Source organism: Monopterus albus, unplaced genomic scaffold (genome assembly GCF_001952655.1).
Source record: "Monopterus albus unplaced genomic scaffold, M_albus_1.0 scaffold131.1, whole genome shotgun sequence".
Lineage (NCBI taxonomy): Eukaryota > Metazoa > Chordata > Actinopteri > Synbranchiformes > Synbranchidae > Monopterus > Monopterus albus.
In genome coordinates this window covers 48,391-57,363 of record NW_018128011.1, presented here as the reverse complement: position 1 = coordinate 57,363, position 8,973 = coordinate 48,391, and the positions used below count along the sequence as shown (strand labels likewise).

Below are 8,973 nucleotides of genomic sequence, written 5' to 3'. Positions count from 1 at the left end.
CCCTATACGGACTCTTGTCTTGTGTCTGGCATGAGCCAGGGTGACCTGTTACGGTCTCAGTGAGCCGGTGGGAGCAACAGACAAAATAAGTAATAAACACAACCCAAAACTAGCAATTCAAGCCTATATTCAAGTTTAAGTCAGCTGCAAAGTCACAGTGAACACAGAAATCTTTTAAATGTTTGTGAGATTCAGTAGAACAACTTCAAGGAGTCTATTTTATTTAGCCACCATAAAAAAAAATTTAAAAATCATATTTAGGAATTTCATGGACTGAGAAAAGCAACTATCATCAACAGCTGCTGCAGCAGTATCTCTTCTTCAAAACTGACCGCCTCACTGCTGCAATTTGTGTCAAAATTCTACTCCTTCCGGTAATTCTTAGATTCAGTGCAACTCAAACTTCCCATTGAAATCCTTATCATGCACCAGAACCTGCCTAGGAATCATCACCTGTTGAAGTTTTCTTAAGTAATTTCATTTATTGTTGCCTGTACATTCTTGGGTAAACTGCAGACAAGACCTGCTACTAACTCAATGCATGTTTAATGGCACCAGTTTGCCAAAATGCAATCAATAATAGACTAGAAAATTTGAGACTTTATTCCAGAGCAGTGTGCAAGTCTGACAGGGGTATGAGAAGCTGGCTGAGATAAGAATCAGAACAGTAGGTACTGTAGACAGTGTAAGTCTTTTGGAGAGAGTGTTGCCAGAGAGGCTGACTGAAGATATTTGAGACAGACACGCACAGGGGAATAATATATAATAATAATAATAAAACAGCTTCTTAACACATCACACATTCACTGCTGATTAGGAGACAGTTTTGATTTATCACTTCCTTTGGGTGAGGACTTCCTCTCGGTAACTGTACCCCCACCAAAATATCAAATAAGAAACTGTACAGCATCTCAATTCATGAGCATTAGATGCTTTTTTTGATTTAAACAAGTTAAAAATACATGTGCAACTTTAGGACAAAATCAATTATACACTTGTGATGACACCTTTATAAAGTGAATTAACATTTTAAATAGACTGCGATTTCATCAAAGTGCTCTCATTTTTGTGTGTACAGTAATAAACCTGCTGTGGACAGAAAAGCAGGATAGCAAACAGATAACGTCCCTTTTACAAACAATGAAAACTGATCTGGTGTGTGTCCGGTCTTGTATTGTGCTGTACGACATTTAGATTTGTTTACCGCGTGCTGAGGAGAGTGGAGCCTCTTTCCCACATTGTAATATGACACATCTAAAAGACACATCTCTGCCACGGAGGAGATTTGCTTCAACTTGACGAATACAGCAGTAACTCCTGCAACATGCAGTTAAGTGTCTTCACTTGTATATTTCGTAACTGGTGAGGTCTCAGCACTCACCCAATAAACAGACTGGGGTGTGGGATATGTCCAAGTGTTCAGACAGATAACAGCACTGCATGAATACAACACAGACCCTCATTCATTAGAATGGGTTGTGTCCCAGGGCGTTTTTGCTCCCGATAAGCAATCAAAACCTCTGGTCTACTACTGCTGGCTCATTCTTGCTGTTTCACCAGCGCCTAAAACAACATGTCACTACTAGTACAGGCTCTTGCACTTATTTAATTCATGCTTGAAAAAAAAAGAAACTTGGTTTGAAACAGTCACACATTAAATCATAATGTGTTAACACTGGAAAACACCTGGCACCACTCTTCTTTCTGTTGGTACTTTTTTATGCATGCATATAAGCACAATAGTTACTGCTGGCTTTCTGCAGTACACTAACTTCTAAAATATAATGCAGATGGCAAACCCAGTTTAATAGGTGTGAGGGATTAAGAGAGAGAAATCAGCAAGATTGTGTTTCCAGATTTACAAGAGCATATGTGAAAAGGAAAGACTCATGACCTAAAGCTGTGCATGCTACTGTTCATAGTAACTACTAGAAGCCCAACTAAAGTTCAAATAAAATTTTAAAAAAGTACATATATGATTCATCTAGATCTAAATGCATACACATTTTCACTGTTTGGGAAAACTGTGTATTCTCTCACCACAGAGACAGTTCTCTCACTGCATAATCACTCCAAATGTTGGGACAGGAAAAAAATAAATCACTCCTCAGACCGCAGTGTCATATATCACTAGTGGCATGGCTGAAAATTATGGCAGGGACCTGATTATTGACCAGCTGCATGCTCCGATTTCCAGCTTCAGGCTGGGATCTCCCAACGACACAGAGAGCCATTTTTAAACCGTTTAAAAAATGATCACATTCTCTACATCGGCAATAAACAAGGTGGAAACTACCGATACGCAAATGGTAAATGGATTCGATAGTAGCAGAAGTAATTTGGGGTTCAGTGTCTTGCTCAAAGACACTTCAACATCTGGACTGGAGATGCTGGGAATCAAACTGCTCAACCTCCAGTTAGGGAGACAACCTGCTCTTCCTCCTGAGCCACAGTCACCCCACAAGAACAGTCATAGAAAAAGAAGCCAACACAAATGCACAAATTGTTCCTGAGGCTTATTGTTCTAACAAAGGGAGCATATACTGTACGTATTTACATGCAGGTTCTGAGCTTTACTATTCTACAATTCCAGTTTAGCACAGTGTGACCTTGCTTGGTGAAACAGCCTCACACACCTTTCCCTAGAATATAACCTTGAGTGATGTGGTGATAAGTACAGATATGCCTTCCCAGTCATTATGCAGCAGTGTGTACACATGCACTCAGCTGACTGAGGGTTAATGATAAATGCACGGCAACACAACAACATAACTCGCTTCGTTTTGTCTTCTTCTACAGCTACAAATTTTCAGACTCACTGCACAGCCTGGCAGCAGAGACACCGCCTGCTCAAGGTTTTGCACAAGCTTCACCCTTCGAACAATTAGAGAAGGCCAAAGTCAGAGGCAGGACCTCACTGCTGTCAATTGATACATGAACTCGCTTCTGGTCTACAACTCCTCCTGCACCAAGGCTTCAAGCTAGTGTTAGGTGCTGGAAGATGCCACTGTGGTCTAAAATCCAAACCAAAGTCATAAAACCACAATTTGCATTTGACAGGGGGTTATGTGCCACACAGTTCCTCAATAAAATATAAAGACAGAGTCAAGACAACAGGTAGAACATATTTGTGCATCTATTACATCAACTACACAACATAACCAAATACCAATAAAAGCAAAACAATATTTTAGACAATAGTGTGCTTTCAACTTTGTGGCGACAGTTTGGGGAAGGCAATGCCCCGTGTCAGCACAAAGCTCGGACTATAGCTCGGTTTTATAGCCTGCACAGGGCTATGACCTCAACCCCATCCACCACCACTGAAACTAACTGGAACACCAACTGCAAGCCAGGCCTTTTTACCCAACATAATCACTGATGGGTTTGTCTCTGAATGGGAGCAAATCCCTGCAGCCACGTTCCAGCATGTGATAGAAAGCCCAACACCAGAGGAGTGGACGCTGCTGTAGACCGGACTAACAAGCAGACTGGACTAACAATGTCGCTATACTTTAGTCCATACAGCGTCCATCGCTTCTTCCCTTCCCTCTGGCTGCCTCGCCCCTTAATAAATCTTTTTTTCCAACTGTTCACGCTCAAACCTCTTTTCCAGTTCAGTAGCTCTCAGTCTTCTTTCATTCACCTTTTTCTCTCTCGATCTCTGCCTCCCTCACATTATCACTGCTTTACTGCCTACAGGCAGCGCTCACAGGGGACTATAACCCCAGCTCATATCGCACAACAACATGTAAGGCCTTCATAAAAAGCTCCATTTCCTGACTACACAACTGGAAAAGCCACATCCATAAAACCATGGTGAGCCTTTAAAGTGGACATTCTGAGTAGACCAGTTCAGGTTCAGTGCTTAGCAAACGTTCTTTCCCACTGAACTGAAAGAGAAACAGATTTTAAAATATCTTAAAACATGCTCCACTACACGATTCTTTGTGGCCTTTGGTGTAGTGTTGATATGCATCACATCTGGGATGGCTCATGTGCTACAGGACACTGCAAAAATACAGGTTATTATAACAAGGCCAAATGCACACCGGTCATACATACTCTCTATAGGATTATACAATATTATATAGCTTCCAAATACATTTGTATCGGCTCAAAAGTCCAGCATCAGTCAGTCAGTCTTTTTAATAAAAACGGGGGGATGCTGAGAGTTCATAGTCACTGGGCAATAACAAACAGGCTGCACATATGATGACCTGAGTCCTACAGTGCATCTGCCAGAATGCATTCTAAGAAAGGCCTGGTTAGATAAGAGCTGCATTCAGACCAACCTAAGCCCTGCATAAAAGAAAAACAAAACAAAAAAAACAGAGCACTCTCATGCATTTTAATGGAACCAATGTGACAACTCAGAAGGTTCCAAATAAGCAATGCAGAGCTGCCTTCAGGCAAAACAGATTAACCAAACTCAACTTTTACTTCAACACAGCATCAGCCAGGAGGGTGTTGCATTGGTTGATCAAATAAAAGAAAGCACACAAATCCTGCTGGATTACTTTGCAACATGCATGCTGTATTTCAGCTATTTACTGATACAGGTTCATGCAGGTTTTCGACAACAACCTAGTTCAACCTCTGTGAATCTGTGAGACTTGGTCTAGTAAAATTCAGACCAGTTCATCTACGTTTGATCTAGAGGAGAGGTGCACACCTCAGCCTGTCTGTGTCATGATATCCACTCACTACACCCCCAATCAGAAATCTAGCAGACACAGAGAAGCAACCTCACTCACACTCATCACACCGCATCAACGGATTTTTTTGGTTTTGTTTCAACAAACAGGCCTGAACCACGGTTAAAAAACAAGGTTCTTTCCACTCCCTCCATCCAATGCTCCCCTCTGTGGTTAATGCACACAAACACACACCTCCGGTACTGAGCTGCTGATAGACACCGCCAACCTCCTACAGTAAAGCACCCGCAGAAGCTCATCTTCCTGCAATTCATCAACTCAGAATGAGTGGTTTGTGTTGAGAGAAAGCCTTTTCAAGTCTCTGAATGAAAGCTTCTGTCTTTCACTCTCACACACACACAGACAGCATCAGCTCATACTTGTGTGAAGAGATAGGCTACTTCAGAAAGGGTTTTCCATTATAGGATCCTACGAAAATGTTTAGAGCCAAGTAATGCTCGTCATGGGTTCTGTGTTTGGTTCCACTGCCCTCGGCTCGCTTTGGAGGTGCGTTCTGGGAGCTACATTTCAGCACACCTCAGGAGGTAGGACTAAAACCAAGTTTCAGGAACACCAGTGGGGAGGGGGTGCATGTGCACAGAGCAGTCACTCATGATTGGTTAAATGCCTGCTCTTCACACCATAATCATTAGCATTAAAAGCAGGGTGTGTAAGGAGGCACTTACTGTATACTGTAAGCGGACCACGGGCAAAGTGACTGTCCACGTCAACCCAGGAAGTTAGGAAGCGCAGAGTACGGGGTATATCACTGGTTAGGTTCCAATGGCAGAAATGCAGCAAGAGTGGACACACACATTTAAATGTCAGTACCCCAATAGCGACAGCTCTTAGAGGGCTGCGCCTATACTCGTAGAAGCTTGGGTTACTGTACATAACCATCGTTTTCATGATACCATCTACTGACAGTTGTTAGTTTAGGCTATAGGATTCGCCTCTGAAATGGGAAATTAGTGTGTATGAAGTACTGATATAGTAAATTAAAAATCCCTTCATAGCTTTTTGTATTGCTGTATATTGCAATACAAATGTATGGTTGCCACAAAATCCCATGGCACACCAAGACCTTCCTCACGGAACACCAGTGTACCGCAACACACCATTTGGGAACCACTGAGCTAAAGAATCACAATCTAACATTATTATTAGGCTACATAGAGTTTTCAGTGTTGCTGCTTAAATACAATAATATCTGCACCTTTACTGAAAGCATGAAATGTATCTAAATCACTGAAGTAAATAAAATATAAGGCAAAAGACAGAAAGTACCAGTAGTCGATACTGTAGTTGCCCCAGTATAAAGACAGAATATTTTTCCCCAAAAAAACATTTAAAAGGTCACTTTTCCCAAATGACCAATTATTAAAATGATACAATAAACATTCACACTTGTTCCCATGGAGTTTATGAGACAACGGGCCCCTGGGTGCAGACCTATAAAAGGACCCCACAAAACGCACATTTGAAAGTGACTGGCAGTTCTGTGTTTCTTTTTAGTCATTTTGCATCTACATTTAGTTGTTGAGCATCTCTTAATTTGCATCTCATAATATTTTTTGGTCTACTTTTTTGCTTGTTTATTGTCTATAAGGTCGCTCTGTGTCTGTAGTTATTTTGCAGCTCTTTGTTCTTGTTTAGAGTTTTTTGGCAGTCATGTTTCTGTTTTGTATCTATTTTTACTCTTTTTGTGTGTCTTTATAGTCGTTTGATTGACTTCCCAGCAAAAATTATCCTGTCACTTCATACAAATGCTGAGTTCTAGGGGCCCTGAACCCTTGGGTCCCCGGGTCTGTGTCCAGTAGGCCTATTCAGTAATCCATCCATGCTACTTCTTAACAGCATCTGCCCATTTTGATAGTCTTAATTTAAGATATCAGTCTCTCACATTCTACCGATATAAAACAGGTTCAGGAGCAACACCTCTTTCTAGAAACAACCACTGTTATTCTCAACAATCCACAACTACTACTTTCTTCTGAAGACCTCCCTATGAAAACTGTTGACAGGGTGGTGTGTGAACCCCACCCCCACTCCACAGTCTCATTGGACAAGGGCTCCCCCTCCTCACATATCCTAAATTCACCCCTCTGCACAGTCTTTCGGTTGTTGGCTGGCCCCCACCTCCATAGGAAATGAACGTTAGGAAACTTAAACCGTAATGGAGAGGAAACAGAATCAGTGAAGTTTAACGCCACTTAGACACAGCAAAAAAAGCAAATGACAGCCTTGACACCGATCATGTTTTCCACCTGTCCATTGACACATTTATTAACTCTATATAAACCAAATATGTAGCTTCTAATGTATCTAATCCTAAAACATGACAGCTAGCTTATGGAAAAAAATGTCTTAGCTAACTGCTGCTGGAGTTAGCGTGTGGCGCTCACGTAGCAAACACACTTTGCTGTTTGTGAGTGCATCTCTCACCTTGTTTCCTCTTAGTTTCCGACTGAGAGATGTTGTCCAGACGAAAAAAAAAACGCGCCCCAAAACACAACAAAAAGTTTAAAGGTAGATTAGATAGCTCGGACTAGTTTGCGCCAACACTGCTCGGGACTTAACGGGGATAAAGGGTCATTGCCCAGCAGTGAAGTGGCATAAGTACTTGATCTTCCCCTCACCGTCTGTTTCTTTCTCTCTGAAAAGGCGGGACTAGCTCCACAGTAACGTCACCTAGGAGCTGTTTACCGTAATAGACAGGACAGTGCGACCTCAAAATCACGCCGTGCACCGTTAAATAATAAAGCAAAGCTGCCAACATTTCTTTAAAAATTAGGATGGATAAAATAAGAACAGTTGACTGTTGGAATGGGCGGTTGTGGATGTGACTTTCATGGAAGCCAATCTGTACCTGGAGAATGCAAAATTAAAAACAAGAACCCAAACTTTTGACACTTATCTTATAACTTTGATTTACCACGAGTTTCATTTTTTGCGATTTTTTTAACAGTTCATTATTTTGGGCATCCCTACAAACTTAGGATTGAATTTAACATTAGGTTTGTCTGTTTTTGTCATTTCCCTTTTCAATTCCATACATTTAAAATGATATAAAAGTCCCTATACATTAACAAAAAAAACTGTTTGTGCATTTTTAATGAATTTTTGTATTCACACACACACACAGAGACTGTTTATACATAACTGTACTTTGTAGTTGAAAATGATGGGAACTGACTCCCATTTCAGTTGTTCTCTTTCATCCTCACCATAGACTACTGATCCCGTTTTTAGAGCTCTTGTGGGAAAACAAAAAGAGCAGAGGTTAGCCTTAAGAATGAGACAGCAGATGTTCAGATTTAACTGAGGCTGATATTGCCACTTCACATTTGTCCTTCACACAGAGGTTAGAACACACAATGCAACATTATAACAACACTACCACAAAGAAGGATCATATTAGACTGAATTTCAAAAGCAGCACCCATCAACTATAAAAGTGGTCTGTCTGGTAACTGAAAAACAAGAAAACCCCGAAATGATCTGGGCCCAAACTGCTGGAATATTATGCCAAACATGGGAAAAGTTCAGTATGACTGGTTACATGATTAATAACATGTGCCAAATGTTGAGCTGAATATCCACATAGTTGGATACCGGCTGGACACAGACATGTAAATTTTGAGGTTGTACATCTAACAAATCTAAAAAAGCAGTCAGGTGTATCTTTATATTTAAGTAATCAATTTTAGAAGTAAATTTGCTTCACTGAGATACCTCTATATTATTTCCCAGTACATGAAAGGTAAAAGAAGCATGTCTTCCTGAACAGCCCTTCAGCCAACTACTCTTCTTGTCCCCCAAAAGAGATTTAGCTAAATAATAACAATTTGTATAATGTTGAGAACTACAGTATATAAAGACAGGAAGTGTATAGGAATCCACAGATAAATCATAATACAAAAACCTGTTTGTTTTTATACCCATTGGTGCTGAGACCAAGCAAAGCCACTTCACATGCACTCAATATTAAAAATGAATCAGGCTTAATGAGAAGACGAACCACGTCCTTCCATTTCCTATTGCGCTTGTGTGGCACCAGATCTTTTAGCTGGACACAATGGAAGTCTTTCAGATCTATTATATTGTATTCCATTTACATCAAGATCATCTAAATCATAGGGGGTGCCACTCGGCCTATGTATAATACCACCTGTAGCTCTGGAGGAGTTATCAGACTTGCAAGAAAATAACCCTCTGCTGCATAGTGTCTGACTATTCTTTTTTTTTTTTTTAATTAAATCCGCCTTTCTTAAAT

At 40.7% G+C, this 8,973-nt stretch overlaps 1 protein-coding gene across 1 annotated transcript in view; it reads right to left on the bottom strand.

Annotated features, from left to right (window-relative positions):
* Positions 1-7,384, bottom strand: part of carhsp1 (calcium regulated heat stable protein 1) — a 20,427-nt gene extending 13,043 nt beyond the window's left edge. The window contains exon 1 of the mRNA XM_020613246.1: positions 7,143-7,384. The gene's annotated coding sequence lies outside the window, so the exon portion shown is untranslated. The remainder of the gene's footprint in view (positions 1-7,142) is intronic.
* Positions 7,385-8,973: the final 1,589 nt, after the last annotated feature.